Source organism: Aegilops tauschii, chromosome 4 (genome assembly GCF_002575655.3).
Source record: "Aegilops tauschii subsp. strangulata cultivar AL8/78 chromosome 4, Aet v6.0, whole genome shotgun sequence".
In the NCBI taxonomy this organism is placed as follows: Eukaryota; Viridiplantae; Streptophyta; class Magnoliopsida; order Poales; family Poaceae; genus Aegilops; species Aegilops tauschii.
In genome coordinates, this window is record NC_053038.3 from 235,795,867 (window position 1) to 235,814,117 (window position 18,251).

The following is an 18,251-nucleotide window of genomic DNA, read 5'->3' on the forward strand; positions in this document are numbered from 1 at the left end:
GAACTGGACAATCTCTTTTGGAGTATCAGGGTTTCGGACGAGAACTCATCTGTTACACGGGCACTTCAATGTTTTTTAAACTTATTTGCACTCCAGCCTATTTTTGCGTTCAGTATGCATCTTTCAAAGCGACGTCATCAATTTCCAACACGTTCTGACATCATTTGTTGTTTTTCAGTCATTTACCGATTTGTTTAGAGAGCTAAATGACGGTGAAATTGAAAATCACTACAAAATGAACTCTGAAAATGTTGGAACTTGGCATGGTATCATCATTTTGCCCGCATAGCATGTGCAAAAGAGAAGAGAGGGTCACGGCGAAAACTGGACGCACCTCGTGTACGAACTGGACAATCTCTTTTGGAGTATCAGGGTTTCGGACGAGAACTCATCTGTTACACGGGCACTTCAATGTTTTTTAAACTTATTTGCACTCCAGCCTATTTTTGCGTTCAGTATGCATCTTTCAAAGCGACGTCATCAATTTCCAACATGTTCTGACATCATTTGCTGTTTTTCAGTAATTTACCGATTTGTTTAGAGAGCTAAATGGCGGTGAAATTGAAAATCACTACAAAATGAACTCTGAAAATGTTGGAACTTGGGATGGTATCATCATTTCGCCCGCATAGCATGTGCAAAAGAGTAGAGAGGGTCACGGCGAAAACTGGACGCACCTCGTGTACGAACTGGACAATCTCTTTCGGAGTATCAGGGTTTCGGACGAGAACTCATCTGTTACACGGGCACTTCAATGTTTTTTAAACTTATTTCAACTCCAGCATTTTTTTGCGTTCAGTATCCATCTTTCAAAGCGACGTCATCAATTTCCAACACGTACTGACATCATTTGCTGTTTTTCAGTCATTTACCGATTTGTTTAGAGAGCTAAATGACGGTGAAATTGAAAATCACTACAAAATGAACTCTGAAAATGTTGGAACTTGGCATGGTATCATCATTTCGCCCGCATAGCATGTGCAAAAGAGTAGAGAGGGTCACGTCGAAAACTGGACGCACCTCGTGTACGAACTGGACAATCTCTTTTGGAGTATCAGGGTTTCGGACGAGAACTCATCTGTTACACGTGCACTTCAATGTTTTTTAAACTTATTTGCACTCCAGCCTATTTTTGCGTTCAGTATGCATCTTTCAAAGCGACGTCATCAATTTCCAACACGTTCTGACATCATTTGTTGTTTTTCAGTCATTTACCGATTTGTTTAGAGAGCTAAATGACGGTGAAATTGAAAATCACTACAAAATGAACTCTGAAAATGTTGGAACTTGGCATGGTATCATCATTTTGCCCGCATAGCATGTGCAAAAGAGAAGAGAGGGTCACGGCGAAAACTGGACGCACCTCGTGTACGAACTGGACAATCTCTTTTGGAGTATCAGGGTTTCGGACGAGAACTCATCTGTTACACGGGCACTTCAATGTTTTTTAAACTTATTTGCACTCCAGCCTATTTTTGCGTTCAGTATGCATCTTTCAAAGCGACGTCATCAATTTCCAACACGTTCTGACATCATCTGCTATTTTTCAGTCATCTACCGATTTGTTTAGAGAGCTAAATGACGGTGAAATTGAAAATCACTACAAAATGAACTCTGAAAATGTTGGAACTTGGCATGGTATCATCATTTTGCCCGCATAGGATGTGCAAAAGAGAAGAGAGGGTCACGGCGAAAACTTGACGCACCTCATGTACGAACTGGACAATCTCTTTCGGAGTATCAAGGTTTCGGACGAGAACTCATCTGTTACACAGGCACTTCAATGTTTTTTAAACTTATTTGCACTCCAGCCTATTTTTGCGTTCAGTATCCATCTTTCAAAGCGACGTCATCAATTTCCAACACGTTCTGACATCATTTGCTGTTTTTCAGTCATTTACCGATTTGTTTAGAGAGCTAAATGACGGTGAAATTGAAAATCACTACAAAATGAACTCTGAAAATGTTGGAACTTGGCATGGTATCATCATTTCGCCCGCATAGCATGTGCAAAAGAGTAGAGAGGGTCACGGCGAAAACTGGACGCACCTCGTGTACAAACTGGACAATCTCTTTCGGAGTATCAGGGTTTCGGACGAGAACTCATCTGTTACACGGGCACTTCAATGTTTTTTAAACTTATTTGAACTCCAGCCTATTTTTGCATTCAGTATGCATCTTTCAAAGCGACGTCATCAATTTCCAACACGTTCTGACATCATTTGCTGTTTTTCAGTCATCTACCGATTTGTTTAGAGAGCTAAATGACGGTGAAATTGAAAATCACTACAAAATGAACTCTGAAAATGTTAGAACTTGGCATGGTATCATCATTTCGCCCGCATAGCATGTGCAAAAGAGAAGAGAGGGTCACGGCGAAAACTGGACGCACCTCGTGTACGAACTGGACAATCTCTTTTGGAGTATCAGGGTTTCGGACGAGAACTCATCTGTTACACGGGCACTTCAATGTTTTTTAAACTTATTTGCACTCCAGCCTATTTTTGCGTTCAGTATGCATCTTTCAAAGCGACGTCATCAATTTCCAACACGTTCTGACATCATTTGTTGTTTTTCAGTCATTTACCGATTTGTTTAGAGAGCTAAATGACGGTGAAATTGAAAATCACTACAAAATGAACTCTGAAAATGTTGGAACTTGGCATGGTATCATCATTTTGCCCGCATAGCATGTGCAAAAGAGAAGAGAGGGTCACGGCGAAAACTGGACGCACCTCGTGTACGAACTGGACAATCTCTTTTGGAGTATCAGGGTTTCGGACGAGAACTCATCTGTTACACGGGCACTTCAATGTTTTTTAAACTTATTTGCACTCCAGCCTATTTTTGCGTTCAGTATGCATCTTTCAAAGCGACGTCATCAATTTCCAACACGTTCTGACATTATTTGCTGTTTTTCAGTCATTTACCGATTTGTTTAGAGAGCTAAATGACGGTGAAATTGAAAATCACTACAAAATGAACTCTGAAAATGTTGGAACTTGGCATGGTATCATCATTTTGCCCGCATAGCATGTGCAAAAGAGTAGAGAGGGTCACGGCGAAAACTGGACGCACCTCATGTACGAACTGGACAATCTCTTTCGGAGTATCAAGGTTTCGGACGAGAACTCATCTGTTACACGGGCACTTCAATGTTTTTTAAACTTATTTGCACTCCAGCCTATTTTTGCGTTCAGTATCCATCTTTCAAAGCGACGTCATCAATTTCCAACACGTTCTGACATCATTTGCTGTTTTTCAGTCATTTACCGATTTGTTTAGAGAGCTAAATGACGGTGAAATTGAAAATCACTACAAAATGAACTCTGAAAATGTTGGAACTTGGGATGCTATCATCATTTCGCCCGCATAGCATGTGCAAAAGAGTAGAGAGGGTCACGGCGAAAACTGGACGCACCTCGTGTACAAACTGGACAATCTCTTTTGGAGTATCAGGGTTTCGGTTGAGAACTCATCTGTTACACGGGCACTTCAATGTTTTTTAAACTTATTTGAACTCCAGCCTATTTTTGCGTTCAGTATGCATCATTCAAAGCGACGTCATCAATTTCCAACACGTTCTGACATCATTTGCTGTTTTTCAGTCATTTAACGATTTGTTTAGAGAGCTGAATGACGGTGAAATTGAAAATCACTACAAAATGAACTCTGAAAATGTTGGAACTTGGCTTGGTATCATCATTTCGCCCGCATAGCATGTGCAAAAGAGTAGAGAGGGTCACGGCGAAAACTGGACGCACCTCCTGTACGAACTGGACAATCTCTTTCGGAGTATCAGGGTTTCGGACGAGAACTCATCTGTTACACGGGCACTTCAATGTTTTTTAAACTTATTTGAACTCCAGCCTATTTTTGCGTTCAGTATGCATCTTTCAAAGCGACGTCATCAATTTCCAACACGTTCTGACATCATCTGCTATTTTTCAGTCATCTACCGATTTGTTTAGAGAGCTAAATGACGGTGAAATTGAAAATCACTACAAAATGAACTCTGAAAATGTTAGAACTTGGCATGGTATCATCATTTCGCCCGCATAGCATGTGCAAAAGAGAAGAGAGGGTCACGGCGAAAACTGGACGCACCTCGTGTACGAACTGGACAATCTCTTTTGGAGTATCAGGGTTTCGGACGAGAACTCATCTGTTACACGGGCACTTCAATGTTTTTTAAACTTATTTGCACTCCAGCCTATTTTTGCGTTCAGTATGCATCTTTCAAAGCGACGTCATCAATTTCCAACACGTTCTGACATCATTTGTTGTTTGTCACTCATTTACCGATTTGTTTAGAGAGCTAAATGACGGTGAAATTGAAAATCACTACAAAATGAACTCTGAAAATGTTGGAACTTGGCATGGTATCATCATTTTGCCCGCATAGCATGTGCAAAAGAGAAGAGAGGGTCACGGCGAAAACTGGACGCACCTCGTGTACGAACTGGACAATCTCTTTTGGAGTATCAGGGTTTCGGACGAGAACTCATCTGTTACACGGGCACTTCAATGTTTTTTAAACTTATTTGCACTCCAGCCTATTTTTGCGTTCAGTATGCATCTTTCAAAGCGACGTCATCAATTTCCAACACGTTCTGACATCATTTGCTGTTTTTCAGTCATTTACCGATTTGTTTAGAGAGCTAAATGACGGTGAAATTGAAAATCACTACAAAATGAACTCTGAAAATGTTGGAACTTGGCATGGTATCATCATTTTGCCCGCATAGGATGTGCAAAAGAGAAGAGAGGGTCACGGCGAAAACTGGACGCACCTCATGTACGAACTGGACAATCTCTTTCGGAGTATCAAGGTTTCGGACGAGAACTCATCTGTTACACGGGCACTTCAATGTTTTTTAAACTTATTTGCACTCCAGCCTATTTTTGCGTTCAGTATCCATCTTTCAAAGCGACGTCATCAATTTCCAACACGTTCTGACATCATTTGCTGTTTTTCAGTCATTTACCGATTTGTTTAGAGAGCTAAATGACGGTGAAATTGAAAATCACTACAAAATGAACTCTGAAAATGTTGGAACTTGGCATGGTATCATCATTTCGCCCGCATAGCATGTGCAAAAGAGTAGAGAGGGTCACGGCGAAAACTGGACGCACCTCGTGTACAAACTGGACAATCTCTTTCGGAGTATCAGGGTTTCGGACGAGAACTCATCTGTTACACGGGCACTTCAATGTTTTTTAAACTTATTTGAACTCCAGCCTATTTTTGCATTCAGTATGCATCTTTCAAAGCGACGTCATCAATTTCCAACACGTTCTGACATCATTTGCTGTTTTTCAGTCATCTACCGATTTGTTTAGAGAGCTAAATGACGGTGAAATTGAAAATCAGTACAAAATGAACTCTGAAAATGTTAGAACTTGGCATGGTATCATCATTTCGCCCGCATAGCATGTGCAAAAGAGAAGAGAGGGTCACGGCGAAAACTGGACGCACCTCGTGTACGAACTGGACAATCTCTTTTGGAGTATCAGGGTTTCGGACGAGAACTCATCTGTTACACGGGCACTTCAATGTTTTTTAAACTTATTTGCACTCCAGCCTATTTTTGCGTTCAGTATGCATCTTTCAAAGCGACGTCATCAATTTCCAACACGTTCTGACATCATTTGTTGTTTTTCAGTCATTTACCGATTTGTTTAGAGAGCTAAATGACGGTGAAATTGAAAATCACTACAAAATGAACTCTGAAAATGTTGGAACTTGGCATGGTATCATCATTTTGCCCGCATAGCATGTGCAAAAGAGAAGAGAGGGTCACGGCGAAAACTGGACGCACCTCGTGTACGAACTGGACAATCTCTTTTGGAGTATCAGGGTTTCGGACGAGAACTCATCTGTTACACGGGCACTTCAATGTTTTTTAAAATTATTTGCACTCCAGCCTATTTTTGCGTTCAGTATGCATCTTTCAAAGCGACGTCATCAATTTCCAACACGTTCTGACATCATTTGCTGTTTTTCAGTAATTTACCGATTTGTTTAGAGAGCTAAATGGCGGTGAAATTGAAAATCACTACAAAATGAACTCTGAAAATGTTGGAACTTGGGATGGTATCATCATTTCGCCCGCATAGCATGTGCAAAAGAGTAGAGAGGGTCACGGCGAAAACTGGACGCACCTCGTGTACGAACTGGACAATCTCTTTCGGAGTATCAGGGTTTCGGACGAGAACTCATCTGTTACACGGGCACTTCAATGTTTTTTAAACTTATTTCAACTCCAGCATTTTTTTGCGTTCAGTATCCATCTTTCAAAGCGACGTCATCAATTTCCAACACGTACTGACATCATTTGCTGTTTTTCAGTCATTTACCGATTTGTTTAGAGAGCTAAATGACGGTGAAATTGAAAATCACTACAAAATGAACTCTGAAAATGTTGGAACTTGGCATGGTATCATCATTTCGCCCGCATAGCATGTGCAAAAGAGAAGAGAGGGTCACGGCGAAAACTGGACGCACCTCGTGTACGAACTGGACAATCTCTTTCGGAGTATCAGGGTTTCGGACGAGAACTCATCTGTTACACAGGCACTTCAATGTTTTTTAAACTTATTTGCACTCCAGCCTATTTTTGCGTTCAGTATGCATCATTCAAAGCGACGTCATCAATTTCCAACACGTTCTGACATCATTTGCTGTTTTTCAGTCATTTAACGATTTGTTTAGAGAGCTAAATGACGGTGAAATTGAAAATCACTACAAAATGAACTCTGAAAATGTTGGAACTTGGCATGGTATCATCATTTCGCCCGCATAGCATGTGCAAAAGAGAAGAGAGGGTCACGGCGAAAACTGGACGCACCTCGTGTACGAACTGGACAATCTCTTTCGGAGTATCAGGGTTTCGGACGAGAACTCATCTGTTACACGGGCACTTCAATGTTTTTTAAACTTATTTGCACTCCAGCCTATTTTTGCGTTCAGTATGCATCATTCAAAGCGACGTCATCAATTTCCAACACGTTCTGACATCATTTGCTGTTTTTCAGTCATTTAACAATTTGTTTAGAGAGCTAAATGACGGTGAAATTGAAAATCACTACAAAATGAACTCTGAAAATGTTGGAACTTGGCATGGTATCATCATTTCGCCCGCATAGCATGTGCAAAAGAGTAGAGAGGGTCACGGCGAAAACTGGACGCACCTCGTGTACAAACTGGACAATCTCTTTCGGAGTATCAGGGTTTTGGACGAGAACTCATCTGTTACACGGGCACTTCAATGTTTTTTAAACTTATTTGAACTCCAGCCTATTTTTGCGTTCAGTATGCATCTTTCAAAGCGACGTCATCAATTTCCAACACGTTCTGACATCATTTTCTGTTCTTCAGTCATTTAACAATTTGTTTAGAGAGCTAAATGACGGTGAAATTGAAAATCACTACAAAATGAACTCTGAAAATGTTAGAACTTGGCATGGTATCATCATTTCGCCCGCATAGCATGTGCAAAAGAGAAGAGAGGGTCACGGCGAAAACTGGACGCACCTCGTGTACGAACTGGACAATCTCTTTTGGAGTATCAGGGTTTCGGACGAGAACTCATCTGTTACACGGGCACTTCAATGTTTTTTAAACTTATTTGCACTCCAGCCTATTTTTGCGTTCAGTATGCATCTTTCAAAGCGACGTCATCAATTTCCAACACGTTCTGACATCATTTGCTGTTTTTCAGTCATTTAACGATTTGTTTAGAGAGCTGAATGACGGTGAAATTGAAAATCACTACAAAATGAACTCTGAAAATGTTGGAACTTGGCTTGGTATCATCATTTCGCCCGCATAGCATGTGCAAAAGAGTAGAGAGGGTCACGGCGAAAACTGGACGCACCTCCTGTACGAACTGGACAATCTCTTTCGGAGTATCAGGGTTTCGGACGAGAACTCATCTGTTACACGGGCACTTCAATGTTTTTTAAACTTATTTGAACTCCAGCCTATTTTTGCGTTCAGTATGCATCTTTCAAAGCGACGTCATCAATTTCCAACACGTTCTGACATCATCTGCTATTTTTCAGTCATCTACCGATTTGTTTAGAGAGCTAAATGACGGTGAAATTGAAAATCACTACAAAATGAACTCTGAAAATGTTAGAACTTGGCATGGTATCATCATTTCGCCCGCATAGCATGTGCAAAAGAGAAGAGAGGGTCACGGCGAAAACTGGACGCACCTCGTGTACGAACTGGACAATCTCTTTTGGAGTATCAGGGTTTCGGACGAGAACTCATCTGTTACACGGGCACTTCAATGTTTTTTAAACTTATTTGCACTCCAGCCTATTTTTGCGTTCAGTATGCATCTTTCAAAGCGACGTCATCAATTTCCAACACGTTCTGACATCATTTGTTGTTTTTCAGTCATTTACCGATTTGTTTAGAGAGCTAAATGACGGTGAAATTGAAAATCACTACAAAATGAACTCTGAAAATGTTGGAACTTGGCATGGTATCATCATTTTGCCCGCATAGCATGTGCAAAAGAGAAGAGAGGGTCACGGCGAAAACTGGACGCACCTCATGTACGAACTGGACAATCTCTTTCGGAGTATCAAGGTTTCGGACGAGAACTCATCTGCTACACGGGCACTTCAATGTTTTTTAAACTTATTTGCACTCCAGCCTATTTTTGCGTTCAGTATGCATCTTCCAAAGCGACGTCATCAATTTCCAACACGTTCTGACATCATTTGCTGTTTTTCAGTCATTTACCGATTTGCTTAGAGAGCTAAATGACGGTGAAATTGAAAATCACTACAAAATGAACTCTGAAAATGTTGGAACTTGGCATGGTATCATCATTTCGCCCGCATAGCATGTGCAAAAGAGTAGAGAGGGTCACGGCGAAAACTGGACGCACCTCGTGTACAAACTGGACAATCTCTTTCGGAGTATCAGGGTTTCGGACGAGAACTCATCTGTTACACGGGCACTTCAATGTTTTTAAACATATTTGAACTCCAGCCTATTTTTGCGTTCAGTATGCATCTTTGAAAGCGACGTCATCAATTTCCAACACGTTCTGACATCATTTGTTGTTTTTGAGTCATTTACCGATTTGTTTAGAGAGCTAAATGACGGTGAAATTGAAAATCACTACAAAATGAACTCTGAAAATGTTGGAACTTGGGATGGTATCATCATTTCGCCCGCATAGCATGTGCAAAAGAGTAGAGAGGGTCACAGCGAAAACTGGACGCACCTCGTCTACAAACTGGACAATCTCTTTCGGAGTATCAGGGTTTCGGACGAGAACTCATCTGTTACACGGGCACTTCAATGTTTTTTAAACTTATTTGAACTCCAGCCTATTTTTGCGTTCAGTATGCATCTTTGAAAGCGACGTCATCAATTTCCAACACGTTCTGACATCATTTGCTGTTTTTCAGTCATTTAACAATTTGTTTAGAGAGCTAAATGACGGTGAAATTGAAAATCACTACAAAATGAACTCTGAAAATGTTGGAACTTGGCATGGTATCATCATTTCGCCCGCATAGCACGTGCAAAAGAGTAGAGAGGGTCACGGCGAAAACTGGACGCACCTCGTGTACAAACTGGACAATCTCTTTCGAAGTATCAGGGTTTCGGACGAGAACTCATCTGTTACACGGGCACTTCAATGTTTTTTAAACTTATTTGAACTCCAGCCTATTTTTGCGTTCAATATGCATCTTTCAAAGGGACGTCATCAATTTCCAACACGTTCTGACATCATCTGCTATTTTTCAGTCATCTACCGATTTGTTTAGAGAGCTAAATGACGGTGAAATTGAAAATCACTACAAAATGAACTCTGAAAATGTTAGAACTTGGCATGGTATCATCATTTCGCCCGCATAGCATGTGCAAAAGAGAAGAGAGGGTCACGGCGAAAACTGGACGCACCTCGTGTACGAACTGGACAATCTCTTTCGGAGTATCAGGGTTTCGGACGAGAACTCATCTGTTACACGGGCACTTCAATGTTTTTTAAACTTATTTGCACTCCAGCCTATTTTTGCGTTCAGTATGCATCTTTCAAAGCGACGTCATCAATTTCCAACACGTTCTGACATCATTTGCTGTTTTTCAGTCATTTACCGATTTGCTTAGAGAGCTAAATGACGGTGAAATTGAAAATCACTACAAAATGAACTCTGAAAATGTTGGAACTTGGCATGGTATCATCATTTCGCCCGCATAGCATGTGCAAAAGAGTAGAGAGGGTCACGGCGAAAACTGGACGCACCTCGTGTACAAACTGGACAATCTCTTTCGGAGTATCAGGGTTTCGGACGAGAACTCATCTGTTACACGGGCACTTCAATGTTTTTAAACATATTTGAACTCCAGCCTATTTTTGCGTTCAGTATGCATCTTTGAAAGCGACGTCATCAATTTCCAACACGTTCTGACATCATTTGTTGTTTTTGAGTCATTTACCGATTTGTTTAGAGAGCTAAATGACGGTGAAATTGAAAATCACTACAAAATGAACTCTGAAAATGTTGGAACTTGGGATGGTATCATCATTTCGCCCGCATAGCATGTGCAAAAGAGTAGAGAGGGTCACAGCGAAAACTGGACGCACCTCGTCTACAAACTGGACAATCTCTTTCGGAGTATCAGGGTTTCGGACGAGAACTCATCTGTTACACGGGCACTTCAATGTTTTTTAAACTTATTTGAACTCCAGCCTATTTTTGCGTTCAGTATGCATCTTTGAAAGCGACGTCATCAATTTCCAACACGTTCTGACATCATTTGCTGTTTTTCAGTCATTTAACAATTTGTTTAGAGAGCTAAATGTCGGTGAAATTGAAAATCACTACAAAATGAACTCTGAAAATGTTGGAACTTGGCATGGTATCATCATTTCGCCCGCATAGCACGTGCAAAAGAGTAGAGAGGGTCACGGCGAAAACTGGACGCACCTCGTGTACAAACTGGACAATCTCTTTCGAAGTATCAGGGTTTCGGACGAGAACTCATCTGTTACACGGGCACTTCAATGTTTTTTAAACTTATTTGAACTCCAGCCTATTTTTGCGTTCAATATGCATCTTTCAAAGTGACGTCATCAATTTCCAACACGTTCTGACATCATCTGCTATTTTTCAGTCATCTACCGATTTGTTTAGAGAGCTAAATGACGGTGAAATTGAAAATCACTACAAAATGAACTCTGAAAATGTTAGAACTTGGCATGGTATCATCATTTCGCCCGCATAGCATGTGCAAAAGAGAAGAGAGGGTCACGGCGAAAACTGGACGCACCTCGTGTACGAACTGGACAATCTCTTTCGGAGTATCAGGGTTTCGGACGAGAACTCATCTGTTACACGGGCACTTCAATGTTTTTTAAACTTATTTGCACTCCAGCCTATTTTTGCGTTCAGTATGCATCTTTCAAAGCGACGTCATCAATTTCCAACACGTTCTGACATCATTTGCTGTTTTTCAGTCATTTAACAATTTGTTTAGAGAGCTAAATGACGGTGAAATTGAAAATCACTACAAAATGAACTCTGAAAATGTTGGAACTTGGCATGGTATCATCATTTCGCCCGCATACCATGTGCAAAAGAGTAGAGAGGGTCACGGCGAAAACTGGACGCACCTCCTGTACGAACTGGACAATCTCTTTCGGAGTATCAGGGTTTCGGACGAGAACTCATCTGTTACACGGGCACTTCAATGTTTTTTAAACTTATTTGAACTCCAGCCTATTTTTGCGTTCAGTATGCATCTTTCAAAGCGACGTCATCAATTTCCAACACGTTCTGACATCATCTGCTATTTTTCAGTCATTTACCGATTTGTTTAGAGAGCTAAATGACGGTGAAATTGAAAATCACTACAAAATGAACTCTGAAAATGTTGGAACTTGGGATGGTATCATCATTTCGCCCGCATAGCATGTGCAAAAGAGTAGAGAGGGTCACGGCGAAAACTGGACGCACCTCGTGTACGAACTGGACAATCTCTTTCGGAGTATCAGGGTTTCGGACGAGAACTCATCTGTTACACGGGCACTTCAATGTTTTTTAAACTTATTTCAACTCCAGCATTTTTTTGCGTTCAGTATGCATCATTCAAAGCGACGTCATCAATTTCCAACATGTATTGACATCATTTGCTGTTTTTCAGTCATTTAACGATTTGTTTAGAGAGCTAAATGACGGTGAAATTGAAAATCACTACAAAATGAACTCTGAAAATGTTGGAACTTGGCATGGTATCATCATTTCGCCCGCATAGCATGTGCAAAAGAGTAGAGAGGGTCACGGCGAAAACTGGACGCACCTCCTGTACGAACTGGACAATCTCTTTCGGAGTATCAGGGTTTCGGACGAGAACTCATCAGTTACACGGGCACTTCAATGTTTTTTAAACTTATTTGCACTCCAGCCTATTTTTGCGTTCAGTATGCATCTTTCAAAGCGACGTCATCAATTTCCAACACGTTCTGACATCATTTGCTGTTTTTCAGTCATTTACCGATTTGTTTAGAGAGCTAAATGACGGTGAAATTGAAAATCACTACAAAATGAACTCTGAAAATGTTGGAACTTGGGATGGTATCATCATTTCGCCCGCATAGCATGTGCAAAAGAGTAGAGAGGGTCACGGCGAAAACTGGACGCACCTCGTGTACGAACTGGACAATCTCTTTCGGAGTATCAGGGTTTCGGATGAGAACTCATCTGTTACACGGGCACTTCAATGTTTTTTAAACTTATTTCAACTCCAGCATTTTTTTGCGTTCAGTATGCATCATTCAAAGCGACGTCATCAATTTCCAACATGTACTGACATCATTTGCTGTTTTTCAGTCATTTAACGATTTGTTTAGAGAGCTAAATGACGGTGAAATTGAAAATCACTACAAAATGAACTCTGAAAATGTTGGAACTTGCGATGGTATCATCATTTCGCCCGCATAGCATGTGCAAAAGAGTAGAGAGGGTCACGGCGAAAACTGGACGCACCTCGTGTACGAACTGGACAATCTCTTTCGGAGTATCAGGGTTTCGGAGGAGAACTCATCTGTTACACGGGCACTTCAATGTTTTTTAAACTTATTTCAACTCCAGCATTTTTTTGCGTTCAGTATGCATCATTCAAAGCGACGTCATCAATTTCCAACATGTACTGACATCATTTGCTGTTTTTCAGTCATTTACCGATTTGTTTAGAGAGCTAAATGACGGTGAAATTGAAAATCACTACAAAATGAACTCTGAAAATGTTGGAACTTGGGATGGTATCATCATTTCGCCCGCATAGCATGTGCAAAAGAGAAGAGAGGGTCACGGCGAAAACTGGACGCACCTCGTGTACGAACTGGACAATCTCTTTCGGAGTATCAGGGTTTCGGATGAGAACTCATCTGTTACACGGGCACTTCAATGTTTTTTAAACTTATTTCAACTCCAGCATTTTTTTGCGTTCAGTATGCATCATTCAAAGCGACGTCATCAATTTCCAACATGTACTGACATCATTTGCTGTTTTTCAGTCATTTAACGATTTGTTTAGAGAGCTAAATGACGGTGAAATTGAAAATCACTACAAAATGAACTCTGAAAATGTTGGAACTTGCGATGGTATCATCATTTCGCCCGCATAGCATGTGCAAAAGAGTAGAGAGGGTCACGGCGAAAACTGGACGCACCTCGTGTACGAACTGGACAATCTCTTTCGGAGTATCAGGGTTTCGGACGAGAACTCATCTGTTACACGGGCACTTCAATGTTTTTTAAACTTATTTCAACTCCAGCCTATTTTTGCGTTCAGTATGCATCATTCAAAGCGACGTCATCAATTTCCAACATGTACTGACATCATTTGCTGTTTTTCAGTCATTTAACGATTTGTTTAGAGAGCTAAATGACGGTGAAATTGAAAATCACTACAAAATGAACTCTGAAAATGTTGGAACTTGGCATGGTATCATCATTTCGCCCGCATAGCATGTGCAAAAGAGAAGAGAGGGTCACGGCGAAAACTGGACGCACCTCGTGTACGAACTGGACAATCTCTTTCGGAGTATCAGGGTTTCGGACGAGAACTCATCTGTTACACGGGCACTTCAATGTTTTTTAAACTTATTTGCACTCCAGCCTATTTTTGCGTTCAGTATGCATCATTCAAAGCGACGTCATCAATTTCCAACACGTTCTGACATCATTTGCTGTTTTTCAGTCATTTAACGATTTGTTTAGAGAGCTAAATGACGGTGAAATTGAAAATCACTACAAAATGAACTCTGAAAATGTTGGAACTTGGCATGGTATCATCATTTCGCCCGCATAGCATGTGCAAAAGAGAAGAGAGGGTCACGGCGAAAACTGGACGCACCTCGTGTACGAACTGGACAATCTCTTTCGGAGTATCAGGGTTTCGGACGAGAACTCATCTGTTACACGGGCACTTCAATGTTTTTTAAACTTATTTGCACTCCAGCCTATTTTTGCGTTCAGTATGCATCATTCAAAGCGACGTCATCAATTTCCAACATGTACTGACATCATTTGCTGTTTTTCAGTCATTTAACGATTTGTTTAGAGAGCTAAATGACGGTGAAATTGAAAATCACTACAAAATGAACTCTGAAAATGTTGGAACTTGGCATGGTATCATCATTTCGCCCGCATAACATGTGCAAAAGAGAAGAGAGGGTCACGGCGAAAACTGGACGCACCTCGTGTACGAACTGGACAATCTCTTTCGTAGTATCAGGGTTTCGGACGAGAACTCATCTGTTACACGGGCACTTCAATGTTTTTTAAACTTATTTGCACTCCAGCCTATTTTTGCGTTCAGTATGCATCATTCAAAGCGACGTCATCAATTTCCAACACGTTCTGACATCATTTGCTGTTTTTCAGTCATTTAACGATTTGTTTAGAGAGCTAAATGACGGTGAAATTGAAAATCACTACAAAATGAACTCTGAAAATGTTGGAACTTGGCATGGTATCATCATTTCGCCCGCATAGCATGTGCAAAAGAGAAGAGAGGGTCACGGCGAAAACTGGACGCACCTCGTGTACGAACTGGACAATCTCTTTCGGAGTATCAGGGTTTCGGACGAGAACTCATCTGTTACACGGGCACTTCAATGTTTTTTAAACTTATTTGCACTCCAGCCTATTTTTGCGTTCAGTATGCATCATTCAAAGCGACGTCATCAATTTCCAACACGTTCTGACATCATTTGCTGTTTTTCAGTCATTTAACGATTTGTTTAGAGAGCTAAATGACGGTGAAATTGAAAATCACTACAAAATGAACTCTGAAAATGTTGGAACTTGGCTTGGTATCATCATTTCGCCCGCATAGCATGTGCAAAAGAGTAGAGAGGGTCACGGCGAAAACTGGACGCACCTCGTGTACCAACTGGACAATCTCTTTCGCAGTATCAGGGTTTTGGACGAGAACTCATCTGTTACACGGGCACTTCAATGTTTTTTAAACTTATTTGAACTCCAGCCTATTTTTGCGTTCAGTATGCATCTTTCAAAGCGACGTCATCAATTTCCAACACGTTCTGACATCAATTGCTGTTTTTCAGACATTTACCGATTTGTTTAGAGAGCTAAATGGCGGTGAAATTGAAAATCACTACAAAATGAACTCTGAAAATGTTGGAACTTGGGATGCTATCATCATTTCACCCGCATAGCATGTGCAAAAGAGTAGAGAGGGTCACAGCGAAAACTGGACGCACCTCGTGTACAAACTGGACAATCTCTTTTGGAGTATCAGGGTTTCGGATGAGAACTCATCTGTTACACGGGCACTTCAATGTTTTTTAAACTTATTTGAACTCCAGCCTATTTTTGCGTTCAGTATGCATCATTCAAAGCGACGTCATCAATTTCCAACACGTTCTGACATCATTTGCTGTTTTTCAGTCATTTAACGATTTGTTTAGAGAGCTGAATGACGGTGAAATTGAAAATCACTACAAAATGAACTCTGAAAATGTTGGAACTTGGCTTGGTATCATCATTTCGCCCGCATAGCATGTGCAAAAGAGTAGAGAGGGTCACGGCGAAAACTGGACGCACCTCCTGTACGAACTGGACAATCTCTTTCGGAGTATCAGGGTTTCGGACGAGAACTCATCTGTTACACGGGCACTTCAATGCTTTTTAACCTTATTTGAACTCCAGCCTATTTTTGCGTTCAGTATGCATCTTTCAAAGCGACGTCATCAATTTCCAACACGTTCTGACATCATCTGCTATTTTTCAGTCATCTACCGATTTGTTTAGAGAGCTAAATGACGGTGAAATTGAAAATCACTACAAAATGAACTCTGAAAATGTTAGAACTTGGCATGGTATCATCATTTCGCCCGCATAGCATGTGCAAAAGAGAAGAGAGGGTCACGGCGAAAACTGGACGCACCTCGTGTACGAACTGGACAATCTCTTTTGGAGTATCAGGGTTTCGGACGAGAACTCATCTGTTACACGGGCACTTCAATGTTTTTTAAACTTATTTGCACTCCAGCCTATTTTTGCGTTCAGTATGCATCTTTCAAAGCGACGTCATCAATTTCCAACACGTTCTGACATCATTTGTTGTTTTTCAGTCATTTACCGATTTGTTTAGAGAGCTAAATGACGGTGAAATTGAAAATCACTACAAAATGAACTCTGAAAATGTTGGAACTTGGCATGGTATCATCATTTTGCCCGCATAGCATGTGCAAAAGAGAAGAGAGGGTCACGGCGAAAACTGGACGCACCTCATGTACGAACTGGACAATCTCTTTCGGAGTATCAAGGTTTCGGACGAGAACTCATCTGCTACACGGGCACTTCAATGTTTTTTAAACTTATTTGCACTCCAGCCTATTTTTGCGTTCAGTATGCATCTTCCAAAGCGACGTCATCAATTTCCAACACGTTCTGACATCATTTGCTGTTTTTCAGTCATTTACCGATTTGCTTAGAGAGCTAAATGACGGTGAAATTGAAAATCACTACAAAATGAACTCTGAAAATGTTGGAACTTGGCATGGTATCATCATTTCGCCCGCATAGCATGTGCAAAAGAGTAGAGAGGGTCACGGCGAAAACTGGACGCACCTCGTGTACAAACTGGACAATCTCTTTCGGAGTATCAGGGTTTCGGACGAGAACTCATCTGTTACACGGGCACTTCAATGTTTTTAAACTTATTTGAACTCCAGCCTATTTTTGCATTCAGTATGCATCTTTCAAAGCGACGTCATCAATTTCCAACACGTTCTGACATCAATTGCTGTTTTTCAGTAATTTACCGATTTGTTTAGAGAGCTAAATGGCGGTGAAATTGAAAATCACTACAAAATGAACTCTGAAAATGTTGGAACTTGGGATGGTATCATCATTTCGCCCGCATAGCATGTGCAAAAGAGTAGAGAGGGTCACGGCGAAAACTGGACGCACCTCGTGTACGAACTGGACAATCTCTTTCGGAGTATCAGGGTTTCGGATGAGAACTCATCTGTTACACGAGCACTTCAATGTTTTTTAAACTTATTTGAACTCCAGCATTTTTTTGCGTTCAGTATGCATCATTCAAAGCGACGTCATCGATTTCCAACACGTACTGACATCATTTGCTGTTTTTCAGTCATTTAACGATTTGTTTAGAGAGCTAAATGACGGTGAAATTGAAAATCACTACAAAATGCACTCTGAAAATGTTGGAACTTGGCATGGTATCATCATTTCGCCCGCATAGCTTGTGCAAAAGAGAAGAGAGGGTCACGGTGAAAACTGGACGCACCTCGTGTACGAACTGGACAATCTCTTTCGGAGTATCAGGGTTTCGGACGAGAACTCATCAGTTACACGGGCACTTCAATGTTTTTTAAACTTATTTGCACTCCAGCCTATTTTTGCGTTCAGTATGCATCTTTCAAAGCGACGTCATCAATTTCCAACACGTTCTGACATCATTTGCTGTTTTTCAGTCATTTACCGATTTGTTTAGAGAGCTAAATGACGGTGAAATTGAAAATCGCTACAAAATGAACTCTGAAAATGTTGGAACTTGGCATGGTATCATCATTTCGCCCGCATAGCATGTGCAAAAGAGTAGAGTGGGTCACGGCGAAAACTGGACACACCTCATGTACAAACTGGACAATCTCTTTCGGAGTATCAGGGTTTCGGACGAGAACTCATCTGTTACACGGGCACTTCAATGTTTT